Source organism: Lathyrus oleraceus, chromosome 5 (assembly GCF_024323335.1).
Source record: "Lathyrus oleraceus cultivar Zhongwan6 chromosome 5, CAAS_Psat_ZW6_1.0, whole genome shotgun sequence".
Taxonomy (NCBI): Eukaryota; Viridiplantae; Streptophyta; class Magnoliopsida; order Fabales; family Fabaceae; genus Lathyrus; species Lathyrus oleraceus.
Window position 1 is genome coordinate 470,656,637 of NC_066583.1, and position 13,410 is coordinate 470,670,046.

The window sequence follows — 13,410 nt, forward strand, 5'->3', positions numbered from 1 at the left end:
ATGTATTAGACCACGTAGCGCTTACAGGGCAAATTGATTGGTCATGGTTGATGCGCCTTGCCACATCCTTTTAGTGAAACGGCGCGTTTCACTCTAAGTGCGCCTCATTTCAAAATTGTGCTCTGTTCGATTCTTGGCTTACACACTTTTTCAAATGGCATTGCATTTTATTTGTTTTCCCTCCATGATATTGTATACATACTTTTCATGCATTTTTATTTTTCCTTTCACTTTAAAAATTCATAAATAAATGAATATTGATCCAAATAATGTGGGAATTTTTGCATCATGCTCCTTATTGTTTCTAGTTTTTTTTTATTATTTTCCCCCAATTTGTGTATGGCTGGAAATTAATTGGTGCTAGGGATTGTGAACATACATGTTTTTTTGTACCTTGCATTACTATTTCATTTGTGAAATGATGGTTGTTTATCCAATGCCTATGAAATTTTACATGCTTAAACTAGACTTCATGCTGGACATTTTGGTGTTGAGTTTGCATTTTTATCAATTGCCATTGATGAGATATGATCATGTGAATGTAGGTGTGACAATGTGTGTCACACCTTTGCTTGCTCAACTTGATTATGTGATTTTTTGTATGATGCTTGCTATGCATGTTATGATTGATCATGAATTTTGTTGGGATTTTTGGATTTATTTCTGATTTGTTTGAGATTTTTCATTCTGGATGGTCATTTGTGCACTTTTGAATGGTCTTGAATTTCATTGGTTTGTGAAATGCTTGTGCTTTATCATATGGATGTGAAATTTTGCACATTGTGTCTAGACTTGTTGAAGTTTGTCTTGGCTTTGGTTTGAGGTCTTTACCATGTTTCATTTCTGTTTTAGGCTTGTGCTAAGTTGGTGTAACATTTGGAGCCCTATTTGAGCTTGTTTTGGTTGCCTTGCCTTACACGATTTGATTACCATGCCTAATCATGTCCAATTGCCCTAATTTTTTGTGTGATGATCATGTTGTTTGTTCTGTTTAGCCATGAATTTTGTTGAGATTAATTGAATCATTCTTGAATTAATGTGCATTTGTTCATTCTGTTGTCACAATGTGCTTTCAACTTGCATACTTTGCCATATTTCGTTTATGAAATGAATTTGGTTGATGATATTGACATAAGACTTTTTGGATTATGTTCTTAAATGATTGAGGTTGATCCATGTTGAATTTCATGTTCTGTTTTGAATTTTTTCTCCCTCTTTGACCCTAGGCCTTGCCCTAGTGGTTTGCCTCTCACAGTTGAGCTTTGTTTTCAGGTTAAGAAGCACATTTGCCATAGTTGATGATGCTCACTCATTTGGATTGATTAATTGGTTGATATTGGTTAACCTTGAGTTGTTTTGTAGGTGGACTTTAGCTCATTTGAGTTGAGCTTGTGGCTTGCACCTTGTTGCATTGATTGTTTGACTGTGTACTGTTGACTGTTGACTATTGGTTGTCTGTTTGACTTTTTGAGTTGTATACTGATTGAGTTAGATTTTTTTCAGGTACATAAGTTGCTTAAGTTCTTTTGAACTTGCTTTTGCTTTTGCTTGGTTGCTTAAGCATTGAGGTATAATTTCTCTGACTTCATGTAGTCTGGAAGACCTGTCCTGTTACTTGGGCAGGCACCTGTCTGAAGCCCTCCTTAAGAGGCAATGCTTGTGTTTGTTTACTTTTGTGCCAAGCAGGAAAAGACCTCTATGAGGCAATTGGCAGATAAAAGAGATGTGCAATCCATCTCCTGCTATTCAGTGTGTCATTCACCTTGCTCACACACCTTGTGTTGATGCATTGTCAATATTAACCCAAGATCTTTGTTGAGTCAGTCATATGTGGAGAAGAGTTCCAACTTTCTGAACTCCCACACTTTCATTTGTCTGAAGCTCTCCCAGGCCAGGGATAAGAGCTGTGAGGTCTTACCCTCACTTCTCATTTCATCTGCTTCACCCTAACTCTCAATGTTAGGGTTAAGAGCTAACTACACCCGATTCCAGCTGGCTTGTGTTTCACAGCCTAACCTTGTGTGAGCCCACTTTGTTTGTATATAGTGTGTGCTAATTGTGTGCTTGTGTATTTGCCTGTGCTGTTTAGGATAGCTTGCTCCCTGTGCAAGTTAGATAGAAACTTCAACCTAGGACCATGGTGAATTTACATGATAACTCTTAGGCTCGAGTTAGTCTCCCTTCTAGTTTGTCATTTCCCAGTCTCTGGTTAGGTTAGAAGTTCTTTCCCTGCGTAGGGGAACTACGTCGCCCTGATCCTCATACCAGATGAGGTACGTAGGAAGGAGATGAGCTGATCTCTCCGGGCGCCCCTTTTTCTTTTGTCTCCTTTGTGTGTGTTAGGAGTCCGACATAAGTCCAGCGATTGGCAGTTGGTTTCCTGTGTTTTGTTTGCTTGTTGGAGTCTGACATAAGTCCAGCGATTGGCAGTTGGTTTCCTGTGTCTTGTTTGCTTGTTGGAGTCTGACATAAGTCCAGCGATTGGCAGTCGGTTTCTTGTGTGTGTTTGTTGGTTCGGAGTCTGATGTAAGTCTAGCGATTGGCATTCGGTTTCCATGTTTGCCTGTTTTGTGTGGAGTCTGACATAAGTCCAACGATTGGCAGTCAGTTTCCTGTGTGGTTTTGTTTGGCGTGCGTTAGCCGAGCTACGAGTGCTCTGATTCTTCTCCTGTCAGAGAAGATACGTATGCATAGGGTGCGACATCCTAGCGAGCACGTTTCCCTAGTCCCGAACTACGTCAACTCTGATGTCTGTGCCTGACAGACTACGTAGGCCCAGGATGCGATATCTTGCCGAGTTAGTTTCTTTTGTCTTCCTGTGTCTCTTTCAGTCAGTGTTTGATGTTTGAGCAGTTTTTAGCAACCTTATCCTTCCTTTTGTGCGTGGATCCCGTCGAGTACGACGGATGCGTAGGGGTGCTAATACCTTCCCTTCGCATAACCGACTCCCGATCCCATCTCTCTTTGGTCGCTAGACCATGTCTTTTCCAGGTTTACTTCGAGCGTTTCCTTTCCCTCTTTTGGGATAAATAACGCACGGTGGCAGCTCTGTTATTTTGTTTTCCTGCCGGGTTTTCGCGTAATGCGACAGCTGGCGACTCTGCTGGGGACTTAGAGAAGTTGACCTCTTGCTGGTCCATCTTCCCTAAGCGATTCAGTCCTAGCGCTCTCTAGGATAGGGTTAGGTTGCTTGTGTTGCTCTATTTATTGCATTTATGATTATTATGTTGTATATATGTGCATATCTGTTTGCATACATCATACTGTCATCATGTTGGATTCTGTACAGGTTGGTTCCTCTGATTTGGGGTGGGTGTTTTGAGTGAGGCCCAATACCCAGGCCTGAGCATACACCTAGGATTAGCGTGGTCTCATGTTTCTTCACATGTTGTACGACATGATGAGGAGACGTGTCACCACAGCCGGACGAGGTTCATTTGAGAGAGTCCTTCCGGGTGGAGTTATTCCGCTTAGGTCGGATTATCTCTTTTGGGCTATTGACTTTGGTGACCGTTCTTTCCCAGATCTTTGGTTTAGACGATCTCAAGAGAGCTGCAACGACACAACCGAAAGCGCAAACCCGTTGAGTATCTTTGCCCGATTGTCGAGACCATTGTCCGCCTTAGGATGACCTTGTTAGAATTCACCTGTGAGGGGAGGGTTTGATTCTTGCAAGTACAGTTTCTGCCAGGGATGTTGTGTTCTTTATTTCTGGACGCCGGAGGTTTGACCCTGGTATTGATCAGAGGGTTCCGTTTATTTCGGATCCCTGGGCTGAATTTGAGGGTACTTGCTCAGATGTGGATGTGGTTCAGAAGTATGGGTTCAGATGACTTTGGGTTTCAGATGAACTCGTGATTCCGAATTCAGGCCGAAGCTGTGATCCTGTGCCTTGTGATGCACAGCCAACCAGTCATGTTCGCATCATTTGCATCATAGCATGTTTATTTTAAAAAAAAATAATAATGCATGAAAAAAAGAAAAAGTTAACCCACATGTGCATATCCTTTCTCAGGATCATTCATGATAAAATATAGTACCCATATCATGCATATCATGCACATATCATCCTTGCATTACAGACATGCTTGGGAGAGACTTCTCACTTTGGTTCCTGACCGAGACAGGATTGCTGATCGTCGACCGCACCGTTACTCAACCAGACTGAATCAACAGAGAGGTATGAATCAAGTTCAGGCTGAGTTGGCTGAGATGAGGGCAAAAATGGCCCAATTTATGAGCATGATGTAGGGTGTTGTTCAGGGGAAAGAGGAGCTGCGTGCCTTAGCCCAGAGACAGGAAACCGTGATTCCGCCGTCCAACCGTGCGTCACTAGTGGGTGTGCCTGTTCATGAGAATGTTGTTGCTGCTCCCGTCAATGACTACGCTATAGGGGATGAATTGAGGGGTATCAGGATTAATGGACAGCCTCTTGCTGCAGAGACTGTTAATGCCAGAGAAACCCGTGCTCCGGTTCGCCATCCTGCTCCGTTGGTTGACAGACAGGAGGATATGTTCACTCTCCTCAGTGATGATGACGAGGTTGCAAGAGTCAAAGAGAGGGATCGAAAAGTGGATGCCCTTGCTGAGAAAATCCGTGCCATGGAGTGTCAGAACTCTTTGGGATTCGATGTAACCGATATGGGTTTGGTTGATGGGTTGAAGATCCCTTACAAGTTCAAGGCGCCGTCCTTTGACAAATACAATGGCACTTCTTGTCCTCGCACCCATGTGCAGGCTTATTACAGAAAGATTTCTGCATACACTGACGATGGGAAGATGTGGATGTACTTTTTCCAAGACAGTTTGTCTGGAGCGTCTTTGGACTGGTACATGGATCTGAAGAAAGAATCAGTCAGAAGCTGGAGAGATCTGGGTAAAGCCTTTCTGAGGCAATACAAGCACAACATGGATATGGCTCCGAGCCGAACCCAACTGCAGAGTTTGTGTCAGAAGACTGGGGAAAGCTTCAAAGGGTACGCCCAGAGGTGGCGTGAGTTAGCCGCAAGAGTACAACCTCCTGTGTTGGAGAGAGAGCTGACTGACATGTTCATCGGGACCTTGCAGGGTGTGTTCATGGACCACATGGGGAGTTGCCCGTTCAGTAGCTTTTCTGATGTTGTTGTCTGTGGGGAGAGGACTGAGAGTCTCATTAAAGCAAGAAAGATACAAGATCCCGACTCTTCAAGTTCTTCGAATTCTAAGAAGCCATTCTCTGGGGCACCCAGAAGGGGAGAGAGTGAAACAAATGTTGTGCACCGTCGAAGGAATGTGAACAGAGGACAGTATCGTCAGGCTGCTGCTGTGACTATTCCAGCAACTCAACCTCAACACCAGCCAAGAAGACCAACTCAGCCATATCAGCATCAACAACATCGTCCTCAACAGCAGGCTTACCAGCCTCACAATGGTAATCAAGCAAGTACGAGTAATGAGAGGAGGAAGATCATTTTTGATCCGATCCCTATGTCGTATGCAGAACTGTATCCCTCTTTGATAGAGCGGAACTTGATTACTCCCAGAGACCCGCCGGCTATACCCGTCAACCCTCGGTGGTGGTATAGGCCTGATCAGCATTGTGTGTATCATTCGGGTGCTCCTGGTCATGATGTGGAGAGCTGTTTTCAGTTGAAGAATAAGGTGCAGGACCTTGTGAGATCAGGAATTCTGAGCTTCGAGGACTTAGGTCTCAGGTTTAATCAAGCTTGAAGATAACAAGCCCCAGGCTGGCGTTGGCTTTTCTTCTGAGGTCTTCAACGAAGAGGGTTGTTCAAGAGCAGAAGCTGCTAATGCAAAGGATAATGACATTTGTCATCCCTGGAGGGATCTATCGCAATTGGGTCACTGTGGGCGTTCCTACAGTTGTTCATAAGTCAGAGTAATAATCACTTTATTTAAAAACCCTTCTCCCATGCCAAAAGGAGAAGTGATGACATTGTTGGCAACATTTTGTGCAATGATATTTTCATTCAAATAAAAGCATGTTAAAACATTTGTTTTTCCATTTGTTTTCCCTTTTCGTTTTTTGCATGAAATTGGTGATCACAAAAAACCCAAAAACAAGAATAAAAGCAATCTTTTCATCTGCATAATGATTGTCTTGTTTGTTTTCCAAAAAGCTTTTCATATCAAAATCATTATGCAGGTTGTTTCTTAAACCCATTGAACATAACGATCCGACGTCATCTCCCAATTTTGAATTCCCTGTATTCGAAGCGGAAGAAGATGATGTTGAAGGGATTCCTGACGAGATTTCCCGATTTCTTGAGCAAGCAAAGAAGACCACTCAGCTGCATCTCGAGAATCAGCAGAATAACCAACTGGGGCATTACAAAAAAGAAAGAAAGAGGAGGATGCAAAATCAAAAGAAATCAAAAGAAATCAAATTAAGATCAAAATCAAAAGAAATCAAAAGAAATCAAATCAAAAATCAAAAGAAAGAAAGAAACAAAAGAGAAATAGCACCCTCAAAGTCCCAAGTTGACTGATGCTGAATGGATTCAGAGTCGTTACGACCAAGTGAATCTGATCGAAAAGAAGAGATTAACGGCCATGTGGCATGGTCAGTTATATCAGCAGAGAGTAAAGAAAGCATTCGATAAGAAGGTCAAGCCTCGTGTGTTCCGAGAAGGTGACCTTGTGCTCAAGAAAGTCTTGTCTTTCGCGCCCGATTCCAGGGGCAAGTGAACCCCAAGCTATGAATGTCCATATGTTGTCAAGAGAGCCTTTTCAGGTGGTGCTTTGACACTTACAACAATGGATGGAGAAGTTCACTCGTCATGTCAATTCCGATGCAGTCAAGAAATACTTCGCCTAAAAAAAAAAAGCAGAATAGCTCGCTAAGTCGAACACCCCAAAGGGCGATTTAGACAAAAAGGAGCGTCTCGGTGGATTCAAAACCCGAAAGGGCGATCCAGGCAAAAGTCAGAGACATTGAAAAAAAAAAGAATTTGCATCCCGCTAGATTGAGCACCTCACACTGGGGCAATCTAGGCAAAAATTAGGGATTTGGCAAGTAACTGCATCCTGACAAGACTGTGTTCTACATCTGTCATCCGCCAGGAATTCTCGATTCGTCGTCGACTGAAGCTTCGGATACATCGAAATTCAGAATGGTAGAGAAAAGGTCATTATGTTCAATGTAGCCCTCTTCCAATATATATCACCGATTTCAAACATGTACAGATCTATGGAGTCTTACCATTTGCAGACTACCATTCCATCGCATCAATTTGAGCTTTTATCCAATTATTTGCACTCTTATTTGTTTCGACTCAACAAATGTTTTGCATGTTTTAATTGATAAAGTATCATTGTTTTCAAAATAAACAAATTTTTCACAAATTGTTCTTAAACAAAGTGAACATTCACAATGATGGAAGTAAACTTAGGAGATCCGCAGTGCTCTCCCAAGGGTGGTATGATTACCAACAGGTAAGACATTTGTTCGTATCTCGAGCATAACTGTATCTTTTTCCTGTAGAACCTCTTATGGTTTCTCCTCAGCGAGGTTGCTCAGTGCCGTGTTGGTAGAAGTTGTTCATCTTCGTGTCCCCGGCAGTGCAGCATTCTTCCTCCAAGTCTCTGTTAGCCCCTATTGTGGTGCATCCCCAGTAGAGTGTTGTTTGAGCCCTATCGTGGGGCATCCTGTAGCACCTCAAATTTGCACCTCCCATTTTGTATATACATTTTCATTTTTAGGTCATTAGCATTGCATTGTCCACTGCATAGCATTGCATTGTCCAGTGCAAGTCATCAGTCAAGACTGGTCAGGAGATCCAGTTGTGCAAGCAAGCAAGTGCAATTCTTGTTGAAGCAAAGCCCTAGGGTTGGTTCTTTGAGTTCATATGACCTAGGGTTCATTTTGAGGTGGTTTGGCCAAAGGTTGGATGTTCAGGGATCATCAGTCAAGATGCAATTCATCTGAAACCCTAGAAAGTCAACCAGAGTCAACTGTGCATTCAATCATGGATTTGAAGGTGGGAGATGGTTGGAGAGGCCTCATTCATGTCCATACAAGGCTCATTTGACATTTCAAACATCAACAATGAAGAATTTGAGGTCAGATGAAAAGTTTCCAAAAATAGTAAGTGACCTGTAATTTGAAATTGCCAAAAATGGAAAGGTTTTCTTCTCAAGATTACATCATCAAGCAAGCTTCAAATGAAATTTTGTCCAACATGAAAGTTGAAGATCTTGCTCTCACCTTTCCAAAAAGTCCAAAAACGTGAATTTCTCATGTATGGTTGAGAAGATATGGATCAATCTTGGTCAAATAAATTTGAACTTCAAAAGGGCATAACTTTCAAACCATAAGGCCAAATGGAGTGGTTCTTTTTGTAACATTTCTCTCTTGATATCTACTATCCAATTCATGCATCATAAGCCATGCATTTTGATCACAAAAATATTGACATTTTCATTTGAATTTTGGAGGGAAATTCCAAATTCAAAAATTATGCATTGTCCATACTTCTAACACATGCATTTGGCTCCAAATTGGGTTTTTAAGTGCATTTCCAAGCAAATTCGAGCACTGTAGCATTGGTCTTCATGCATATAGGGTGAATTTACAAAATTGGCATTACACCTTCATTTCCACTAATTCTAATTGCATTGCTAAGCATGATTAGTAAACACCATTAGCAGCTCATATATAAGCATAATCATAACAGAAATTGGATTAACACATCAAAATTCTCAGATCTAGATCCATTTGCACAATTTTCTTCATTTGGTTCTCTCATTTTTTCATCAAATTTCTGCATAAACCTTGCCTTGTTCTTGATCAATCCTTGATCCACAAGCATAATTGGACATTTTTGGAAGCAAGATCCATCAATTTTCGAGCTGATTTGGAACTGTTGAAGCTCACCTCCATCAATGGCAGTTGGATTTTCTGGCCAAATCAAGCACGATTAACACTCAAACTTTCCTCCATTCATTCATTCAAGAGCTGAGGAGCAACTGTTTCTGCATTTCAGAACTTGAATCTACCTGTTTCACTTCTGCACTTCCAACAAGGTTAGATTTCGAATGTCACGATTCATGAAATTGATGTATGCATGTTGTAGATCCTTTAATGTTGGTCACACTGAACTTTAGATCCATGAAATCCATGCAGAAATGAAATAGTTATGTTGATTTTAGGTTTGATACATGAAAATGTATGGCTTCGAATCTTTTGATACATGTTGATTTAGAACAAATTGATCATTGATTGTTGATGTATGATGAAAGACGAGTCCAATGGAATGCTGGTTGTGATTTTCTGAGCACTTTTGTTCTTGAGCTCAAGAACACGTATGAACATTGTATGAATGTTAGGGTTTCTGTCCAGAAACCGTGTTTGATCTTGCCTGGCGTTGGTTTGCATGCATTTTCATGTTAGTAAGTATGTAATGGTCCACGTGTGTCCGGCGTGTCAAGATGATTGGTCCAGAGCGCTTCGCATTGCCACATAGGTTTAAATGAAACGCAGAGTTTCATTGTAAATGCGCCTTAGTTTAAATTCCAACACGGATCGATCCTTGGCTGAGACATTTCCATGATAGGCCTTTGCATTTTATTTCATGTTATTCCATGTCATTCATGTATGCTTGTTCATGTGTTTCTTATTTTTCCATTCATTTCAAAAATCATAACTCCATGAATATTGATCCTAATGACCTGGGAATTTTTGCATGTTGTTCCTCATGATGTCTAGTATTTTATGACTATTTTTCCAGAAATTATGCACGGATGGAATCTAATTTGGCTTAGGGATTGTGCACATGTGTGCTTTTCTTGACCTTGCTTGCCATTTGCTTCATGAAATGATGGATTTTAATCCAATGCTCTTGAAACTTTGTGTGTTTAAACTAGACATCTTTAGGGACCTTTTGGTGTTGAGTTTGAATTTTTAGCATTTCTGGTTATTGAGATATGATCTAGTTAATGTAGGTGTGACAATGTGTGTCACACCATTGCTTTCTCAACTTGTTGAATTTATTTACCATGCCAATTAAATGCCAATTGATGTGATTTTTTGCATGATGCTTCTTCTGGATGTCAGGAATGATCATGAATTTTTGTGGAATTTTTGGATTCATTTCTGATTTGTTTGGTATTTTTCTTGCTGGATGACCATTTGTGGACTTTTGAATAGTCATAAACTTCAATGATTTGTGAAATGCTTATGCTTTATCATATGAACTTGAAATTTTGTACATTGTTTATAGACACTTTTAAGTTTGTTGTGGCTTTGGTTTGAGACATTTATCATTTGTCAATTCTGTTTTAGGCTTGTGCTAAGTTGGTGTAGCATTTTGTGTCTCAATTGAGCTTGTTTGTGCTTGCCTTGCCTTAGGGAATTTGATTGCCATGCTTAAACTTGTCCAAATGCCTTGATTTTTGGTGTGTTGATCATGTGGTGTGTTCTGTTTAGCCATGATTTTTCTTGAGATTTATTAAACCATTTTGGAATTAATGTGGATTTGTTCATTCTGTTGCTTCTATGGGCTTTCAACTTGCATGCTTTGCCTTATTTGACTTGCGAAATGATTTTGGTGTATGATATGGATATGGAACCACTTGGATATTGTTCTTAATTGATTGAGCTTGATTCATGTCAATTTTCATGTTCTGTTTTGGATTATTTCTCCCACTTTGACCCTAGGCCTTGTCCTAGTGGTTTATGCTTATGTTTGAGCTTTGGTTTCAGGTTAGAGAAGCATATGGCCTTGGGGAGATTGATTCACATTGCTTGAGTTGGTTGGTTGTTGAATGTTGACTAATCTTGACTTGTTTTGTAGGTGGCTTTTAGCTCATTTGAGTTGAGTTTGTGCCTTGCACATTGGTGCATTGTTTGTGGACTGTTGACTATTAACTGTCTGTTTGACTTTTTTGGGTTGTGTACTGATTAAGTTGGATTGTTTTCAAGGTACATTAGTTGCTTAAGTTCTTTTGAACTTGCTTTTGTTGTTGCTTGGTTGCTTAACCATTTTAGGTATAACTCACTGACTTCATGTAGTCTGGAAGACCTGTCCTGTTACTTGGGCAGGCACCTGTCTGAAGTCCTCCTTAAGAGGCAATGCTTGTGTTTGTTTATCTTTGTGCCAAGCAGGAAAAGACCTCTAAGAGGCCATTGGCAGATAAAAGAGATGTGTAGTCCATCTCCTGCTACTCAGTGTGTCATCCACTTTGCTCACACACCTTGTGTTGATGCATTGTGGATAATAGCCCAAGATCTTTGTTGTGTCAGTCATGTGGATAGAAGAGTTCCAACTTTCTGAACTCCCACACCTTCATTTGTCTGAAGCTCTCCCAGGCCAGGGATAAGAGCTGTGAGATCTTACTCTCACGTCCCATTTCATCTGCTTCACCCTAACTCTCAATGTTAGGGTTAAGAGCTAACATCACCCTGTTAGAGTGGCTTGTTTGTCGAGGTTGACATGTCCCCTCGACTAAAGCTTAACCTTGTGTGAGCCTACTTTGCTTGTATATAGTGTGTGCTATTTGTGATTGTGTTTACTCAGTTGCTGTTTAGGATAGCTTGCTCCCTGTGCAAGTTAGATAGAAACTTCAACCTAGGACCATGGTGAATTTGCATGATAACTATTAGGCTCGAGTTAGTCTCCCTTCTAGTTGGTCATTTCCCAGTCTCTAGTTAGGTTAGAAGTTCTTTCCCTGTGTAGAGGAACTACGTCGCCCTGATCCTCATGCCAGGTGAGGTACGTAGGTAGGAGATGAGTTGATCTCTCTAGGCGCCCTTTTGATTTGTTTGTGTGAGTTGTTTCTCCTTTTCTGGTTGGAGTCCGATGTAAGTCCAGCGATTGGCATTCGGTTTCCAGTTTCTTTGTTGGAGTCTGACGTAAGTCCAGCGATTGGCAGTTGGTTTCCAGTGTGTGTTTGTTGGTTCGGAGTCTGATGTAAGTCCAGCGATTGGCATTCGGTCTCCATGTTTGCCTGTTTGTGTAGAGTCTGACGTAATTCCAGCGATTGGCAGTCGGTTTCCTGTGTGGTTTTGTTTGGCGTGCGTTAGCCGAGCTACGAGTGCTCTGATTCTTCTTTAGTCCGAGAAGATACATATGCATAGGATGCGACATCCTAGCGAGCACGTTTCCCCCTGTCCCGAACTACGTCGACTTTGATGTCTGTGCCTGAAAGACTACGTAGGCCCAGGATGCGATATCCTGCCGAGTTAGTCTCTCTTGTTTTCTGTATCTCTTTTCAGCCAGTATGTGTTTGATGTTTGAGCAGTTTTTTAGCAACCGTTATCCTTCCTTTTGTGCGTGGATCCCGTCGAGTACGACGAATGCGTAGGGGTGCTAATACCTTCCCTTCGCATAACCGACTCCCGATCCCATCTCTCTTTGGTCGCGAGACCATGTCTTTTCCAGGTTTACTTCGAGCGTTTCCTTTCCCTCTTTTGGGATAAATAACGCACGGTGGCGGCTCTGTTGTTTCGTTTTCCCGCCGGTTTTTTCGCGTAATGCGACAGCTGGAGACTCTGCTGGGGACGATAGAGAAGTTGACCTCTTGCTGGTCCATCTTCCCTAAGCGAGTCTCTCCTAGCGCTCTCTAGGTTAGGGTTTAGGTTGCTTGTGTTGCTCTATTTATTGCATTCATGATTATTATGTTGTATATATGTGCATTATATGTTTGCATGCATCATACTGTCATTGAGTTGTCTTCTGTACAGGTTGTTCCTCTGATGTGGGGTGGGTGTTCGGAGTGGGGCTAAAACCCAGGCCCGAGTATACACCTAGGATTAGTGTGGTCTCATGTTGCCTCTCATGTTAGGTCAACATGTTTTTGGCGACGTGACATACCACAAGCCGGACAAGGTTTATTTGAGAGTGCTCTTCCTTTGTGGAGTATCCACTTTGGTTGAGTCACCTCATCTGAGCTATTGACTTCGGTGACCGATCTTTCCCGGATCTTTGGTTTAGACGATCTTAAGAGAGCTGCAACGGCACACCCGAAAGGGCAAACCCGTTGAGTATCTTTGCCCGATTGTCGAGACCATTGTCCGCCTTAGGATGACCTTGTTAGGATTCACCTATGAGGGGAGGGTTTGATTCTTGCAAGTACAGGTTTCTGCCAGTGATGTTGTGTTGATGATCTTAAGCCGGTTTATGGATCTTTATTTCTGGACGTCGGAGGTTTGACCCTGGTATTGATCAGAGGGTTCCGTTTATTTCGGATCCCTGGGCTGAATTTGAGGGTACTTGCTCAGATGTTGACTTGGGCTCAGATGACTTTGGGTTTCAGATGATTTGTGATTCTGAGTTCAGGCCGAAGCTTTGATCCCGTGTCACGTGATACTCAGCCGACCAGTCATGGCTCCATCATTTGCATCATAGCATGTTTATTTTCAAAGAAAAATATAATAATGCATGAAAAAAGTTAACCTGCATACACATCACA